Genomic DNA, 18,429 nt, shown 5'->3' on the forward strand with positions numbered 1-18,429 from the left:
ATAAGTACAGTGAGATAAGACTTAACTGCTGCTATGTAAGGGAGTGTGCAATGTGATAAATCTACACACACACACACACCTACAGTGCCACAGTGCTGCTGGTACATACTCAATATTTACCATCTGGCCAAACCATTGTGTGAATTGATTACAGTATGCTAAATCTTAATTACAACCAAACAATCTCTTTGGAATGGCAATACAGTTTTAAAAATGTGGTGTTCATTCCTTGAATTCCTTGAGCTTTTCATCTTTTTTAGGGGAGAGGCTATATAACTATAGTTTTTTATGCACCAATTTTTATTGAATACAAGGCTATGATTTCATACTCTGTACTCTGGCAAGCTTATTGGCAGGAATGCCCAATTACTAAAGTATCTTTACATCTCATCTTTGATCTAGCTTCTCTGCAGCTCGAACACCAAGTGCAGACTTTAACTATACTTATTTTAACAGTCGATGCAAATATGCTTTGAGCTGACCCTATCCTTGTCTTGTGAACAGTGGAACCTTGATCAGCACAATTCTCAGAGATTGCCCATGTCCACACTGGTAGCTTCCTTGCTTTTTACTTTTGAGACTCAAATCCCAATTCATGGTTATTCAGGATGACCGTATCAGTCCCTGCGGGATATTTTAAATCATAGTTATTGTTGTTGCTATTTAACACAATCATCACCTCCAAGCTGGTTACCAAACTCGCAGAACTGGGTCTCTGCGCATCCCTCTGCAATTGGATCCTTGACTTCCTCATTTACAGACCACAGTCTGTTCGTATTGGTGGAAATGTGTCAGCCTCGATAACAATCAGCACGAGAGCACCTCAAGGCTGCATGCTCAGCCCCCTGCTGCACTCACTCTATACTCATGACTGCGTAGCCGGTCACAGTGCAAACTCCATCTTCAAGTTCGCTGACGACACCACTGTTGTGTGACGTATCACTGATGGGGATGTCAGAGTATAGAAGATAGATCTAGCAACTGTCCATATGGTGCCAGCACAATAACCTGGCCCTCAACACCAGCAAAACCAAGGAACTGATTGTGTACTTTGGAAGGAGTAGGATGGGGACTTACAGCCCCGTTTATATCAACAAGCTTGCTATTTGCGATGGTTGAAAGGGTCAAGAGCTTCAAATTCCTGGGCGTGCACATCTCTAAAGATCTTACCTGGTCCGGGAACACTAATGCAATTATCAAGAAAGCTCATCAGCGCCTCTACTTCCTGAGAAGATTACAGAGAGTCAGTTTGTCAAGGAGGACTCTCTAACTTCTACAGGTGCACAGTAGAGAGCATGCTGACAGGTTTCATCGTGGCTTGGTTCGGCAAGCTGAGCACCCTGGAGAGGAAAAGACTACAAAAAGTAGTAAACACTGCCCAGTCCATCATCGGCTCTGACCTTCCTTCCATCTAGGGGATCTATCACAGTCGCTGCCTCAAAAAGTCTGGCAGTATCATCAAAGACCCACACCATCCTGGCCACACACTCATCTCCCTGCAACCTTCAGGTAGAAGGTACAGGAGCCTGAAGATTGCAACAACCAGGTTCAGGTACAGCTACTTCCCCACAGCCATCAAACCTGGCTCGGACAAAACTCTGATTATTAATAACCAATTATCTGTTATTTGCACTTTATCAGTTTATTTATTCATGTGTATATATATTTATATTACGGTATATGGGCACACTGATCTGTTTAGTAGTAAATGCCTACTATGTTCTGGGTACTGAAGAAAAAGCAAGGATTTCATTGCCCTATACAGGGACACATGACAATAAACTCACTTGAACTTGGACTTGGATTTAAACAGCTAAAGACTGCTCCAGTGGTATTATGGGCCTGTCCCACTAAGGCGACTTTTTAGGCGACCGCAGGAGACAATGCAGTCGCCACGTGGTCGCCACATGTTCGCGGGTGGTTGCCGGGCAGTCACCTTCATGGTTGTGAGGAGTTCCCGCATTCTGGGAACTAGTCGTGGCCTCATTATGGTCGCCGTGAATTTTTTAACATGTTGAAAAATTAGCAGCGACTAGAATGAAGCCGCCATGGAGAGAAGCGAGAATTCACGTGCCGTAGGTGGGTCGCCAGGAGGCCCTAGTGAGTTGCCAGGAGGTCTAAGGTTCTCTTAGGTTCTCGTAAGTTGTAGCCGGTGCTGACCGGTGAATTTTATTGGCTCATTGGAAAAAAAACGTAAGCAGTAGTTTTCAGAACCAAGGATAATCGACCTGCAATATTAAATGTCTGCCGAGCTTCACAGCCGTGTATCTCTGGCTTCTTAAAAGTCTTCTCCCCCCCTTCTCCCCACCCCCTTCTCCGGTTTTTCAGGCAACTGCCGGCAACTTGAGAGTCACGAGCAGTCGCCTGATAAATCACCTAAGTGGGACAGGCCCATTATTTCTAGCAACAACAATAACTTTTTCCAGCTTTGTTATTAGCATAACTTCAATGGGATGCCTTTGAGGTCTCTGGTCTGGTATTCCATGATACAAGTTATACAGGCCAAAAGATAGACTTGCTTTCTATTTATTTTAATCTTGAGGATACTCTAAACTGTGAAGTTCATTTCAAGCATGATCTCTTTAGTCATAATCAATGTCTTAAAATCTGTTAATGTTTTAATGCTGAGAAGTGAATGAGAAAATAATTCCCCCCGCCCACCACCAACAGAGAAAATAATATACCCATTTAATGTGAGGGCCATTGACCCCTTGAAGGGCTATACAATTTCACTGCTTGTGATTTTTGGAAGCTCAGCTGTGTTCTGGTGAGCTAAAAGAACTACACAAAGTGTGCTGGAAGGCAAACATAAATAAATCTCCGCATTCACTGTCAGTGATGTTGAATAATTCCTAACAAGCCAACACGAGCTGCTAAACCATATCTCCATGTTAATGTGCTTCACTGCCAATTACTCTATAATGACAAAACTTAGTGACTCACCCATTATTTCTGAAGTGTCGATTTATGCAGACAAGAAGTAAGCATTTGGTAAGGATTATTTCTAATACATAAAGAAAATATTCACAGAAATATTAAAGTTGAAGGTCCTTTTTTGTTCAAACACCATTTAGCCTGAGAATTATATTCTACTAGACTAAGTGTCACACTGGAGGCCTGGCCCCCCAACACAACCCATTTCCAACGCAATATTCCACCACTCACCCGTTTCATCCAACGCAACCCGTTCCCCCAACGCAACCCGTTCCCGTTCCCCCAACGCAATATTCTACCACTCACCCATAGCCCCAACTGTGCAGGCGCGGCTCATTTCACCTCATCCCAGCACTCCTTCCCCCTCCTCTTCATCCTCTCTCTTCTTTACCCTCTCATACTCCCCTCCCCAATCCCTCCCTCACCTCTTCCTCCCTCTCCTTTCCCCTACCCTCTCTGCCTCTATTCCCCTCTCCCTACCTCCCCCACTCCTCTCCCTCTACTCCCCCTCCTCTCTCATTCTCCTTCCACACCTCCCCACTTTTCCCCCTCTCCATTCCTACCCCCACCTCTCCCTCCCCCTCCCCCCCCCCCACTCTCCCTCCTCACCTTCCCAGGATCTCGAGGGTGCCGTTCCATTCCCTCTTTGCCTGCCCCTCCCTCACCTCTCCCTCTCCTTTCCCCTATCCTCAGTCACTCCCTCACTCCTTCCATAACTCCTCTCCCCTCCTATCACTCTAACCCCCCCCCCCCCACCTCCCTCACTCTACACCTCCCCCTGTTGTCCCCACTATCCCTCCTCACCTCCACCACTGCCATCCTCTCCCTCTATTCCCCATTCACTACCTCCCCCACCCCTCTCCCTCTATACCCCCTCCTCCCCCACTCTCCCTCCTCACCTCCCCCACTTTCCCCCCTCTCCCTCACAACCTCCTCCTATCCCTTAATCCCCCGCTCTCCCTCCTCATCTCCCCAGGTATTCCCCGCTCCCTACCTCCCATCCCCTTTCCCTCTATTCCCCCTTCTCCCCTACTCTCCCTCCTTACCTCTCCCACTTTCCCCTCCTCTCCCAGAATCCTCCCTCTAACATGGTCTTTGGAAAATATATTCTCTGGTTTGAATACATTATTTGCATGTTTTTTGTTACCATCTGAATTAGTCTGCAACCTTCTTCAAAGCCTGTGAGAAATCCACTCCATTAATGGCCGTTTAGACTCAAGAACTGAAGTTAAAGACATTCAGCTGCAAAGAATGTGAACAGGTGTCTCCCATAAAGAGGGGCATGCAGTAACATTGGAAATTGAGTTTACGCATTGCCCACTGTAGACAGGGGACAGAAAGTATCTCAACGATTTAGATGAGAATGTGGACCACATGATTAGTAAGTTTGCAGATGACACTAAAGTAGGTGGTATTGTAGACAGTGAAGATGGTTATCAAAAAATACAGCAGAATATCAATCAGCTGGGAAAGTTTGCTGAGGAATGGTTAATGGAATTCAATGCAGATAAATGTGAGGTGTTACATTTTGGGATGTCAAATCTGGGCAGGACATTCACAGTGAATGACAGAGCCCTGGGGAGTGTTGTAGAGCAAAGAGGATCTGGGAGTACAGGTGCACAGTTCCCTGAAAGTGGTGTCACAGGTGCCTAGGATAGTAAAGAAGGCTTTTGGTACATTGACCTTCATCAGTCAGGGTATTCAATATAGAAGTTGGCTCGTTTTGTTATAGTTGCACAACACATTGGTGATGCCGCATTTGGAGTATTGTATTCAGTATTGGTTACTCTGCTAAAGATAGATTGTCATTAAACTGGAAGGAGTTCAGAGAAGATTTATAAGGTGCATAAAATCATGTGGGAATTGATAGGGTGAATGCACAGAGCCTTTTACACATGATACGGGAATCAAGAATCAGAGGACATTGGTTTGAGGTCAGAGGGGAAAGATTTTAAAGGAACCTGAGAAGCAACATTTTTGCTTGGGGGGTGGTAGATATATGGGGTGAGCTGCCAGTGGAGGTGGTCGAGGCTGATACAATTTTTTATTTTTTTATTTTATTAGAAGTAAGTACAATAATGTGGTGCCTTGTAGATACCTAATATATATTGACATGTTACATTTTATGTACAGCTTTTTTTTTTTTAGCAGTAAAAGAAAGAAAAGAAAGAGAATAGTAGAAAAATAGAGAAATGTGTGATACCGAGCAGTGAGAAGAAGGAAAGAAGAAAAGAGAGAGAATAGGGAGATAGAGAAAGAAGAGATAGAAAAGATAGAGGCAGATACAATATTAACATTTAAAACACATCGATAGGAAAGGTTTAGAGGATATGGCCCAATGCAGGCAAGTGGGACTAGCTTAGATGGGGCATCTTGGTCAGCATGGACGTAATGGGCCAAAGGGCCTGTTTCCGTGCTGTATGGTTCTGACTCTCCATGCTTCTATGGCACACTGAAGGTAGATCTCCTGTACATCTTTTCAAACAGAGAAATTGGAAAACCTCCAGACATTCAGGGAGAGGAGATTAAAATTAATAACTCATGCAGGGCAAAAGTAGAGGGGTATGTTTAGAAATAATAATATGAAGCATTAGACAAGTGTAATAATTTGTGCCTTGCATCACTAACCTGAATTTTGTGTACTTCAAATCAATTTGAGTTTTGTCATTGTGACTTTATAGTAATAGGTTGTGTCTCTGGAGACCCAAAGAACTTGGACATCACTGGTGAAGTCAGCATTTATTGTCCTTCTCTTATTTGCCCCTAAACTGAAAAGTCATTTAAGATTCATTGGTCGATGTGGGGTCACATAAAGGCTAGATCAAGAAAGAAGGCCAATTTCTTTCGCAAAAGAAGATTAGTGAACGAGATGGGTTTTATGACAAGGTAGTAGTTTTTGATTTATTCTAAATTTATTTAATTGCTTGATTTTAAATGTCTTAGTAGTCATGGTGAGATTTGAACCTGCATCCCTGGATTAATGGCCAATTTCTCTGGATACTAGTCCAGTAACATACATAAGCATGCTGAATTACCCATTGACAAGAATATTATGTCTTCAATAATAAAAATGATCCAATGAATGAAAGAACAGTGCTTTGTATTTATTCTGCGGTACTTGATGGTGGCAACTTTATTATTGCCACAGAGATTACAACAGCTATTTTCCCCACAGTAAGCTATTAAACATTACAATCTCCAAATAAGCTCCCAATGGGTGGCGCATCAATGGCAGCCTCCCCTACAGTCTGTCTGTCCTTTTCGTCTTTTCTGTGTGTTATTTTTAGTGTGTTTTAAAAGTATGTGTTAATGTTCTCTGGTTTGTTTTATGTGGAGGGGTAGGCGGGGGGGGTTAACTTTTTTCAATCTCTTACCTTGCCAGATCTGCGATTGTTTTCTGGATTGTATCTCCGGTCGCTCTGCAGCCTAACATCACAGAGCTGGCGGCCTTGCTTGGGACTGACTTTGACCCCCACCGCGGGGCGTGGACTTACCATCGGAGCTGATTCCTTGCCTGGGATCGACGCTCCAACCACGGCCTGCGGACTTTAACATCAAGGAGCTCGCAGTCTCGGGTTGAGACCGACGTCGGGAAGCAGTGAGGAATGTGGAGGAGTCACTGTTGGGGATGTTCATATTTAAATGTATTTTGTGTGTTCTGTTGCATTTTATTGGTATGATTGTATGGCAAATCAAATTCCTCATATGTTGCCAAACATGGCTAATAAAGTATGATTATGATTATGAACTACATACACAAGGGTATTATTTTTGACTTTGCACTATTATTGTTTTTTATTTGCCTGTTTGATGTGTGTGTGTGTGTCTATATATATGGATTTTACAGAGTACTATGTTTCCATATCTGTTGTGTTGCTGCAAGTAAGAATGTCATTGTTCCGTTTCGGAGCATATGACAATAAATGATTCTTGAAATCTCTGTTCCTTCTGCCCATCTTTCCAGGAACATCTCAAATTGGACAGAAATTGCTGGATGTTGGTTTAGCCTTATACTGAGCCCTCCAGCAGCTATGATGCCATGTCCAACCTTCCAGGTAATTACATATGACACAAGAGACTGCAGATTCTGGAATCTGGAGCAAGAAACAAACTGCTGGAGAAATTCAGAAGTCAAGCAGCATGTATGGAGGCAAAGAGATAGTTGACATTTCAGGCTAAGACAGGACTGAGAATGTCAGTATAAAGAGGTGAGAGGGAGTGGTGAGGCAGGGACTGGCAAACAATAGGTGGATCCAGGTGAGCGGGGGATGATGGGCAGGGGGTGCCAGGTAGGGGAGGGGGAAGTGGTGGAGTTAAAAGACCATGACAAGTGGGTGATAGGTAGAGACAGAGTGGCAAAATTAAAAAATGGGGTGCTCATGGAGCCAGTGGGGAGAACAGCTATTTACCTAGTTGTTCGCACTTGAAGCAGAGAATATTAATGCATGTTCAACTTTTAGTTACATTTTAATCACTTCTTTATTTCCATTAATTTATTTAATACTTAAAAATGTGAGAAGTTGAAGTGTTTATAATCTGAAGTAGAAGTTGAAAAGCATCAATTGTCTGTGGCCTAAAGCGGGAACAATTTGAAGCTGTCATCGGATGATTGGTCTGATCTAAAACATAAATCTTTTTTTTTCACTTTTAGAAACATAGCAAAATAGGTGCAGGAGTTGGCCATTCGGCCCTTCGAACCAGCACCGCCATTCAATATGATCATGGCTGATCATCTAAAATCAGTACCCCGTACCAGCTTATTCCCCATATCCCTGGATTCCTTTAGACCCAAGAGCTAACTCTCTCTTGAAAACATCCAGTGAATTGGCCTCACTGCCTTCTGTGGCAGATTCACAACTGTCTGGGTGAAGCAGTTTTTCCTCATCTCAATCCGAAATGGCCTAAACCTTATTCTTAAACTGTGACCCCTCGTTCTCAACTCCCCCAACATCTGGAACATTTTTCCTGCATCTAGCCTGTACAATCCTTTAATAATTTTATATGTATCTTCACGATATCCTCTCATCCTTCTAAATTCCAGTGAGTACAAGCCCAGTCGTCCCATTCTTTCATCATATGTCAGTCCCGCCATTCCCGAGAATTAACCTGGTGAACCTACGCTGCACTCCCTCAATGGCAATAATGTCCTTCTTCAAATTAGGAGACCATGCATCTGCCTACTCACCCAACCTATCCAAGTCACCCTGCAGCCTCATAGCATCCTCATCGCAGCTCACACTGCCACCCAACTTTGTGTCATCCGCAAACTTGGAGGTCACATTTAATTCCCTCGTCAAAATCTTTAATATATATTGTAAATAACTGGGGTCCCAGCACCGAGCCTTGCAGCACCCCACTATTCACTGCCTGCCATTCTGAAAAGGACCCGTTAATTCCTATTCTTTGCATCCTGTCTGTCAACCAGTTCTCTAACACCAATACCCTATCCCCAATACCATGTGCTCTAATTTTGCACACTAATCTCTTGTGTGGGACCTTGTCAAAGGCTTTTTGAAAGTCCAGATACACCACATCCACTGGCTCTCCCTTATCCATTCTACTTGTTACATCCTCAAAAAATTCCAGCTGACTTTGACCGATCCTGTCACTGCTTTCCAAATGTGCTGCTATAACATCTTTAACAATCAACTCAAGCATTCCCCACTACCGATGTAAGGCTAACTCCCCGCTTTCGCTCTCCCTTTTTTCTTAAAAAGTGGGGTTACTTTGGCTACCCTCCAGTCCACAGGAACTGATCCAGAGTCGAGAGAACATTGGAAAATGATCACCAATGCATCAAGGGCCACCTCCTTGAGTACTCTGGGATGCAGACCATCTGGCCCTGGGGATTTATCTGCCTTCAGTCCCAACAGTTTACCTAACACCATTTCCTGACTAATATGGATTCCCTTCAGTTCCTCCCTCCCACTAGATCTTTGGTCCGTTAGTATTTCTGGGAGATTGTTTGCATCTTCCTTAGAGAAGACAGAACCAAAGTACCTGCTTAACTGTTCTGCCATTTCTTTGTTTCCCATTATAAATTCACCTGTCTCTGATTGTAAGGGACCTACATATGTCTTCACTAAACTTTTTCTTTTTACATATCTAAGAAGCTTTTAGAATCAGTTTTTATATTCTCCGCAAGTTTTCTTTCCTAGTCTTTTTCCCCCTCTTAATTAACCCCTTTGTCCTCCTCTGTTGAGTTCTATATTTCTCCCAGTCCTCTGGTTTGCTGAATGAACAATTTTTGGAATTCATCCATGCGGTCTCCTGTACTAGTTTCATCCCCTTCCTTTCTGTCTCTAACGGTCGCTCCTCTTGTAATCTTAAAATGTTGATCAGACTGCTATGCAGAGCCAGGATAGCCAGATTTTATTTTAGTGATTAGCCAACAAAATTCAAAGCAAGTATGAGGAAAACATTATTTAGAACAAGGAGGCCTTCCTAAAAGTAAAGGGGCTGTCCCACTTGGGTGACCTAATTGGCGAGTTTAGAAGAGTTTAGGAGAGTTTGAAAAAATGTCATGTTGAAGATCTCCTTCGACTATGTCGAAGACTAGCTTCGACTATCTATGACTAGCTACGACTAACTTCGGGAAAATTGGACACCGAATAGTGGAGTGTGAAGACGACCTCCTTCGATCTCCTTCGACCTCCCTTTGACTATGATGAAGACTATCTACGACTACCTTCGACTACCTTCGACTACCTTCGACAACCTTCGACTACCCTCGATTACCTATGACTAACATGCCGACCTACTACGACCTACTACGAGTAAAAAAAGTATCGATTTTTTCCATGGCGACCTTTTTTTTACTCGTGGGCATTTTTCAACATGTTGAAAAATACGCCGCGACCTAGCTGAGGCGTCGAGTACACGGGGACTACTGAAGGAGAGTTACGGAGACCTCATCCGACTTTGTGTCGACCATGCTGCAAGTATGAGTCGAGGGCAAACTCGCCAGAACTCGCGGATTAGGTCGCCCAAGTGGGACAGCCCCTTTCATAAAATCCAAAGCTATAGCAGTATTGGTTGTATTTAAAGCAGTGTCGCTCTGCTGTAATTGGCTCAATTTGGCTTTGCTCTTTATTGATACTTGTAATTGCCAGTGGGCTCCAACTGCAATCGTGGATTACTTATTTTTCTTTCTTTTTCAACAAAAAGTAACACAAGATAAAAATGAAAGGTATTAATGAAAGCAAGATGTATGGGTCTTTTTTCATCGAAAAAATTTTAAATTAAAGAAACGTGGAAAACAAAATTAAGAACAACATATAATATATTGTATGACATATAACATATAATATAATAACATGTTGAAAGGCTGTAAAAAATATATTATATACAGTGATTTTTTAAAAGAAAAATATAAAGTGAAAAATCATATTTAAAAAATTTAATTCAAAAAAATCCGGCTATTATGACAGAATATATCCATACAAAAAAGCAACAAGCTTTCTGAAATGTCCAGACCCACAAAATTATAACTGCATATACTGACAAAAAGAATCCCAGTTGTTGAAGAATGATTAAATGGATAAATTACTATAAAGTTGTTTTGGGCTTGTATGCCCCATAATTTGGCTGCATCGACAAAAAGCAAAAGGTTAAAAAAAATACAGTGGGCAGAACAATTCTGCAGTTGGCGTGGCTGGTGCAGAGCTTCACTGATGCAAGTTCAGCTAAAACTGATGCTTCCTGGGAGGATTTTGCACATTCTCCCTCTCAGCCCCCTGGGCTCCCTGAGTATTCCGAGCAGAACAGAAGAACAGTACCGATCAATATTTGTGCCCAACATGATGCAAAGTTAAACTGCTCAGCTTACGTGATCCATATCCCTCTATTCCTTGTACTTCCATATCTAAAAGCCACTTAAATCCCACTATCATATCTGACTCGACCACCCCGAGCAATGCATTGCAGGCCCCCATCACTCTCTGTGTAAACCTAACCCGCACATCCCCATTAAACTTTCTCCTTTCACCTTATAGTTATGCCCTCCAGTGTGGAACTTTTCCACCTTGGGGAAAAAAATTTCAGACTGTCTAGCCTTTCTATGCCTCTCATAATTTTATATACTTCTATCAAGTCTCCATTCAACCTCCGATATTCCAGAGAAAACAATCTACGTCTATTCAACCTCTCCCTTTAGCTGAAACCCTCTAATCCAGGCAGCATTCTGATAAACTTCGTCTCCAAAGCATCCACATCTTTTCTGTAATGGGGCGACCAGAACTGCTTGTAGTCTTCCCACATTTCAAACATGCTCTGGCTGCTATAAAATTGTCCCTGGTAATTTAGATAGGTAAAATAGGTAGGTAGCAAGAGAATCAGGAAGAAGATGGTGGGCATGTGAGAGAGAATTGTTTACAAGGAAAAACATTTATAAATTGGGCTGCATTGAAGACTGAAATGGAAAAATAGAATGCACTGAGAGATAGCACAGGCGGTGACAAGCTGAATAGTCTCCACCCATGCCATGGGGAAAGTATAAGATATGAAAACAAATTTGAAACATGGAACAGGAGAAAGGTACCTCTGAGAAAGAATGAAAGGTTTTACCAAAATGTACTGAAAAGTAAAAATAGAACAAAAAAAGATGCTAAAAGAATGAATATTTTCAGAAAAAAAATAATTCCTTTGCCGTTCGGCTTTATATGCAGTACTGACTTAGCTGTGGCTGACTTAGTTGGTCACAAATGGAATTCTGGTTCAGAAAAATTAGGTCTCAATTGACAGCATATCTACTTGAGGTAAGTTACAGGTTTGTTGATAAGCAAAACTTATGCACATATTTAGATTTCTTTTTTAAATTCGTATGTTTTGTCATTGAATTAGACTATTTGATTAGTTTTGAGTCGAGAGGTTTCCAGGTTTAAATATAAAATGGTTCCTCTATTAGTTCTACAAAGCACACTCCCTTCCTGTTCCTTGGTGTCAAGGGAGGGGCAGCCATTTTGTTTGACAGCATGATAGTCAAGACTCCTGAGATTTCAAAGTGGAATTCTTTATTCAAAAGTAGACTTAATTCCACAGCAGTTCAAGGCAATTACTCTCTGCCCCACATCCACAAAAAGAAAGCAATAGTATAAATTTTGTTTTAGTGCACACAAGAAACAAAAAAAAATCATGGTACTTTATTGTCACTTGTTGACAGATGTCATAATATTTTCCCTGCGTGTCATCTGTCAACCAGTTACATTGAGTGTCAGCAATAACATCAGGATAATTTACTGCTACGACATATTGTCTTTTCTTAAAGTGAAATAATATAAAAGAAATGCAGGTACAAAAAAACAAACAAGACTTTTCTTTCATGTATTTCCTACTGAAGCTATCAGGCCAAGTCAAACACATGGAACCAGAGATTAACCTTGTCCTTAATAGGTGAATTATTTTTTTAAAGCTTTTCATGCAGAGGCAAAAGATTGGACAAAATGTCACAGAGTGTTAAATGACTGGGCCTTTAAAACATTAGCAACTCTTCTTATTCACATGCAGTTCAAGCTGGCAAAAACAATATGGGAAAAAAATATTCTCGGAAGATAATAAAATCAATGCACAGAACATGGATAAATTTATAAACTCTGACTTGTCTGGAATTCCCAGACCTTATCCAGAATGCCAGTTCCATTGTTTGTTTCCTGGAAAACCAATGTCCGACATTGCCAGGCGTATTTATGGGACATGGGCTATGATGGTAAAGCTGTATCTACTTCTTACCTTTTATCCGTGTCCAGAGGTTGTTCAAAGCCAATCACAGAGGTTGACATGAGACTTGCAGTGGTGGCTGGATTTTTCAATTAAAGCAATTTAACAATAATCCAGTAGTTGTTGAGATTGTTTTTTTTTTTTCATGGAACCCCTCCATAATACTGCTTTTATTGGCCAACTTTATCTATTAGTCCATTTGGCAAACATGCCCACCTCGGTATCAATCATCTTCATAGTGTGTATGTTACAAAATGGATCAGTCAGTTAGGATATAGAAATGGCGGCAGTGAAAAGTAAAAGTTGTAGACAATTATTGACAATTACTTTCTGAAAAATGACAAAAAATAAGAGAGTTTAAAAATTACACTTTGAATTTATATTTCACTGTTCACTGCCAGTACATTTTGGAAATTTAGGTACACGCTGATACAATTATCATCGTTTTTAATAATTATTAGAAAATTGTGTGTTGTGCAAACATCTGATGCATAGCCCAACCAGAAGTACATTGTACATAGAACAGTACAGCACAGGAACAGGTCCTTCCGCCCACAATGTCTGTGCTGAACATAATGCTAAGATAAACTAACCTAATTTGCCTACGTTCTCCATACCACTCCATTTCCTGGACATCCATGTGCAAATATTACAGACAATCAATCTGAGGAAAGGTCCCAACCAGGAACATCACCTATTCATGTTCTTCAGAGATGCTGCCTGACTTGGTGAATTACACCAGCACTTTGTGCAAATCAGCATTTGCAGTTCTTTGATTCTACTAAATATTATAGATTTTGAAGGAAATTTTCCTCCATAGTTATGCCTCTCAGATCATAAAAGAGAACTGCAAGAATATTGGACAATATTCTAGCCATCAAAAATAACACTGTTCAAACTTTCTTTACCTACCACGTGCAGTAGTAAGTGGACAAGTGTCCTAATAGATTTGCCATCTTTCACTATACACGTTCTTCCTGTGATCACATGGATTTCCTCTGGGTGCTCCATTTTCCTGCCATATTCCTAAGATTTGTGGGTTGGAAGGTTAATTGATTATAATATAGTAACCACTAGCAAAACATTGTTGGGTCCCTGTCACAAGGGAGGCCTGGTCCCCCAATGCAACCTGTTCCCCACGCAATATTCCATCACTCACCCATTCCCCCAATGCAACCCGTTCCCCAATGCAATATTCCACCCACTCACCCCATAGCCCCCAACTGTGCAGGCGCAGCTCATTTCCCCATATCCCCCAGCACTCCCTCCCCCTCCTCTTCACCCTCCCTCTTCTTTTCCCTCTCCTCCTCCCCTCCTCCTCCCCTCAACCCTCCCTCACCTCTCCCTCCCTCTCCTTTCCCCTACCCTCAGTCATTCTCTCCCTCCATAACTCCTCTCCCCTCCCTACCCCCCTCCTATCCCTCTATCTGCCAGCTCCCCACTCCTCACCTCCCCCTATCCCCCATCCCTCTTCACCTCCCTCACTGCCCTCCTCTCTCTCTATTCCCCACTCCCTACCTCCCCCACTCCCCCCTCCCTCTATTCCCCCTTCTCCCCCACTCTCCCTCCTCACCTCCCTCACTTTCCCCCCTCTTCTTCCCTACCCCCTCCTCTCCCTCAATCCCCCCACTCTTCCTCCTCACCTCCCCAGGATCTTAAGGGTATGGCTCCTTTTGCCACCCTCAGAACCAGGCTAGGTGCCCAGGCCTCGGATCCTCGGCACGGCCTCAGGCCGCCATGCAGGCCCGGAGCAGCAGCAGCAGCCATCGGCCTCAGAGCCAGCCTCAGCACCCACGCCCCGGATCGTCGGCGCGGTCTCTCCCCGCCCCCGGAGCAACAGTAAAATGGAAGTAATCTTACCCGTGTCGCCGTTGTGGAAAAAAGATGGTGATCTGAATTCTGGAAAGGCCCCAACTGTGTAGGCGCGGCTGAGGTCCCGTTGGGTGTCCTTTGTGATGCCAGTAAATACACACATGGGAACTCTCCCCAACTGTGCATGCGTGGGTGGGGGCGCTCTTTTGTTAATTTAAGTTTTAAACGTTAATAACTTTAAAAATATACCAATAATCTGAACAAAACATGTTTCATTTACACCACAGGACAATGGTGAGTAAGGTGGGCCCAAAATTGTAGCGCTATCACGTATTGTTTTTACGCAATTAGAAGTACAACACAAAACCTGCAAACAATCAAACAAGATGAGAGTTTTAGTAATATACTATACTAAGTGGGACCCATTGGGTTCCAGTCACACGGGAGGCTTGGTCCCCCAATGCAACCCATTCCCCAATGCAATATTCCACCATGGTGTGGGAGAGTGGAAGGTGTGGGGGAGGGAGGATGGTGTGGGAGAGGGGGTTTGTATGGGGGAGGGGGGTGGTGTGGGGGAAGGGGGTGGTGTGGGGGAGGGGATGGTGTGGGGGAGGGGGGTGTGGGGAGGGGGGGAAGGGGGGAGGAATGGGGGAGGGGTAAAGGGGGGTGTGGGGGGAGGGGGGTGTGAGGGGAGGAGGGGGGGAGGGGGGAAGTGTGGGGGGGAGGGGAGGTGTTGGGGGGAGGGACTCAGCTCAGCGGCCACCGGCCGCGGCACCACACAGCACCTCGTGGCTCCACTCAGCGGCTTGCCCGACTCCACTCACCGGCTTCCCCCAACTCCACACAACGGCTTCCCCCAACTCCACACAGCGGCTTCCCCCGACTCCACACAGCGGCTTCCCCTGACTCCACACAGCGGCTTCCCCCCCGATTCCATACAGTTTGTGGACTCAGCCCCGCCTCCGGGTCTTTTATTCTCCTTACCCAGAAGGGGCGTTACCTTCATGGTGACTAACAGGCGAGAAGACCAATCTGCCGATCTCACGATTTTTTAAACCTTCATAACTTTTGTAATATTCCACCGATCTGAACCAAACTTGGTGTGCTTGGAGCAGAGGAGAACGGTGAGTAAGTTGGTGAAAGATTCTAGTGATATGGGTGCCATTTATGCGCAAATTTAAAAAAAGAACAAACCGGAAGTGGTCAAGATAAGAGTTTTAGTAATAGTATAGATATAGATGTGCGAAGTGCTAATACAGTGAAATTATTTTTCATACTAACAGTCCAGTAGAGTAGTGCCATACCCCCGATTCTCGATTAGCAAGTGTACGGAAATGGTCTACCATGCGTCCATGCAAGAAATGCATGTTTTGGCGCCATTAGTACTTAATTCGGCTTTGCAACTGAATATGCATGTGGGGAATACATTTAACATTGATAGATATGCAGATGTACAGTCTGGCCAAACATATGCATGTTATATGGTGATTCCAATTATATTAGCACAGGAGACCAAAAATCAAAGCAAATGAAATATCTTGGAAAATCTAAAATAGGAAACTACCAAAAAAATGGGCAAATAGACCCATACCAGTTCACTTTTTTTGAGTGGGCCAAAATATAGTCGGAGAGATGTTTTCAGTTCTGGTCACCATGAAAAAAAATAATTGGAGAGGGTGTACCAAAGCCAAGTACAAAGGGAAAATATAATGAAGACATATTAGAAGATTCAGGCTCTTTAGTCCTGGAAAAAATTATTAAGGCAGGGCACCTCATCAAGGAATATGAAATATTTCATGGTTTATTGAAGGTAAACCCAGAATATTGCCACAAAGTAAGCTGCAGAAGCAATATCAGCAAACGTAAATTTAAATTAGCGAAAATAAATTAAAAACAGATGCTAGGAAGAACCTCTTTAGCCAAAAAAAAGATAAATGCTGGAAAAATTTACCAGTAAAAATGGAAGTGGTTGAAATATTGGGAATGATTGCCTTGTTGCCGGATAATGAAATTAGTGTGCCGGTGTACCAGAGGTAGATTAAATGTTTTAATCATCCTTTTAGTGTTTTACTTCTCTTTCATATTTGTGTGCACTTTGGGTTCCATCAAACCTGGTGTGTAACATAAGCAGAGCTATCTGATGCAGAAACAGAAGTCTGATTATGCATCTGCTCACCACAACCATTTACTGAAAACTGTGGTCTTCTTGCTCACACTTTTGATTTGCACTCCCACTGGGTAAAGTTCCTAGCTGTCAGAATACATTTTGAAAATTCAGCCCTAAGACCTAAATGACAGAGAGGAAAAGACATTTTACATTTTATCCATTCCTTGACGACTGAAAAAAATCCAATTCCTCCCTCATCTAAAAGAAGCAGTAATTCTTTCTCATAAAATATATATGAAGTTCAGGAATAGATATTTATACTTTTGTAGGTATAACTGAAATATTAGATATGTAGTTACAAAGAGCACTTCAGTAATTTGCATCCTTCAACCAAAGCTAATATTGAGCAGTCTTAACTACATGCTTCATGAAATATTAACATTAAAAAATAGAAGCATGTCAAACAACACCACTTCAGGAATGGTTAGCAACGTATTTGTGTTGTTTTGTACTTTATCTAATCCCAAGAGATATCCTTGGTTACCTCACTCCACTAAATGTTCGGGTAGAAATTAACACTGGTGTTAATAGCGCCGAAACACTTAGCTCATTCATATGACATTCCTCTGCTATTTTAACAGAGGTGCTAAGCCATTTTAAATATTTCTGTTTAACTAAGGAACAGACTAATGCCATATAAATATGTAAGCATTCATCCACATAATCCTGTGTGCAGTCATTTCTGCTCTGTTCATTAATTTAGATGCTAGAATAATCTAAAACTAAAACAAATGATATATTGCTCTAGCCACTGTTTTCTTCTTTCAGTATCATACCACAGATTATTATTGTGACTACATTAACTTTTTTTCCCTGGGATAAAATCAAAAATACACTTAACTATCATAAATATAAGGCAAAAGCAAGCGAAGAATTGATCTTAAGTCAGAGGTATAATAGAAAGCAAATTCTGCAAGAAAATAAAATTCTCAAAGTCTTTTTGGTCAATATTTATTCCTGATAAGCCAAATGAGCGGAGTTGTCAGTTTATCCATTTTAACGGTTATTCAATTCAGTATTTTCTTTTCTTCCTTAGAACTCAGAATCTGTGAGGGGTGTAAGGTGAGGGATTGTGGTGGAATTATTTATACTCCCAGCATATATGAAAATACATTTTAAATGCAACCATCACTGTGTATATTTGGTGATCAAAAAAATTACAAAAGAGAAATTCAGCCAGTTAAAAATGAATATTGCTCAATTTAGCTTATGTTAATTATATATCACTACCTCTCTTTGAGCAGGCAAGTTTTATTTCAGCTCTAGGTTTATGTGTAATCTGCTAGAATATCTGTTGAGTCACAAATCACTATAATTTGCGTATAGTGATTAAATTTTACAGTTCTGAATTTACCCTACAAATGCCTAGGTTCTGTGTGTAATTTGCACAATGATTTATCAGATTGATAGTAGAGGTAATAATTAATCTCTGCTTTCTAATATTTCATGCTAACAGATGCTAGGTTGCTTAAACCATTAACATTTGTCAGCTGCCATTAGTAATTTCTCTAACGAGATTTTTGTGTTCTGCTTTTGAAAGTGTAAGTGTTATATGTTATACATTGTCATATTTGATAATTCCTGAGGCCTTTATTAAAGAGATTTACAGAGTTCAAAAATCCATATTTCAGTGCTATTTAAATTCATGAACTTGGAATGTGACAAATTTGCTCTTACTTTTTAACATTATCAAGAGTGACCTTATAGTCACTTCATTTTTTTAATCTTACAGCATTCAGAAATTAGTTTGGTTTACATTTCATTATTCGAGCATTTGTGACTGCTTCTGTGTTATTTGTAAT

At 41.9% G+C, this 18,429-nt stretch overlaps 1 long non-coding RNA gene across 1 annotated transcript in view; it reads right to left on the reverse strand.

Moving 5' to 3' along the window:
• The window catches only part of LOC116977326, a 30,073-nt gene extending 17,105 nt beyond the window's left edge, over positions 1-12,968 (reverse strand). Inside the window, exon 1 of the long non-coding RNA XR_004413181.1 lies at positions 12,661-12,968. This is a non-coding gene — a long non-coding RNA (uncharacterized LOC116977326). The remainder of the gene's footprint in view (positions 1-12,660) is intronic.
• Positions 12,969-18,429: the final 5,461 nt, after the last annotated feature.

The sequence above is a fragment of the Amblyraja radiata genome, chromosome 9, assembly GCF_010909765.2.
Source record: "Amblyraja radiata isolate CabotCenter1 chromosome 9, sAmbRad1.1.pri, whole genome shotgun sequence".
Classification (NCBI taxonomy): Eukaryota; Metazoa; Chordata; class Chondrichthyes; order Rajiformes; family Rajidae; genus Amblyraja; species Amblyraja radiata.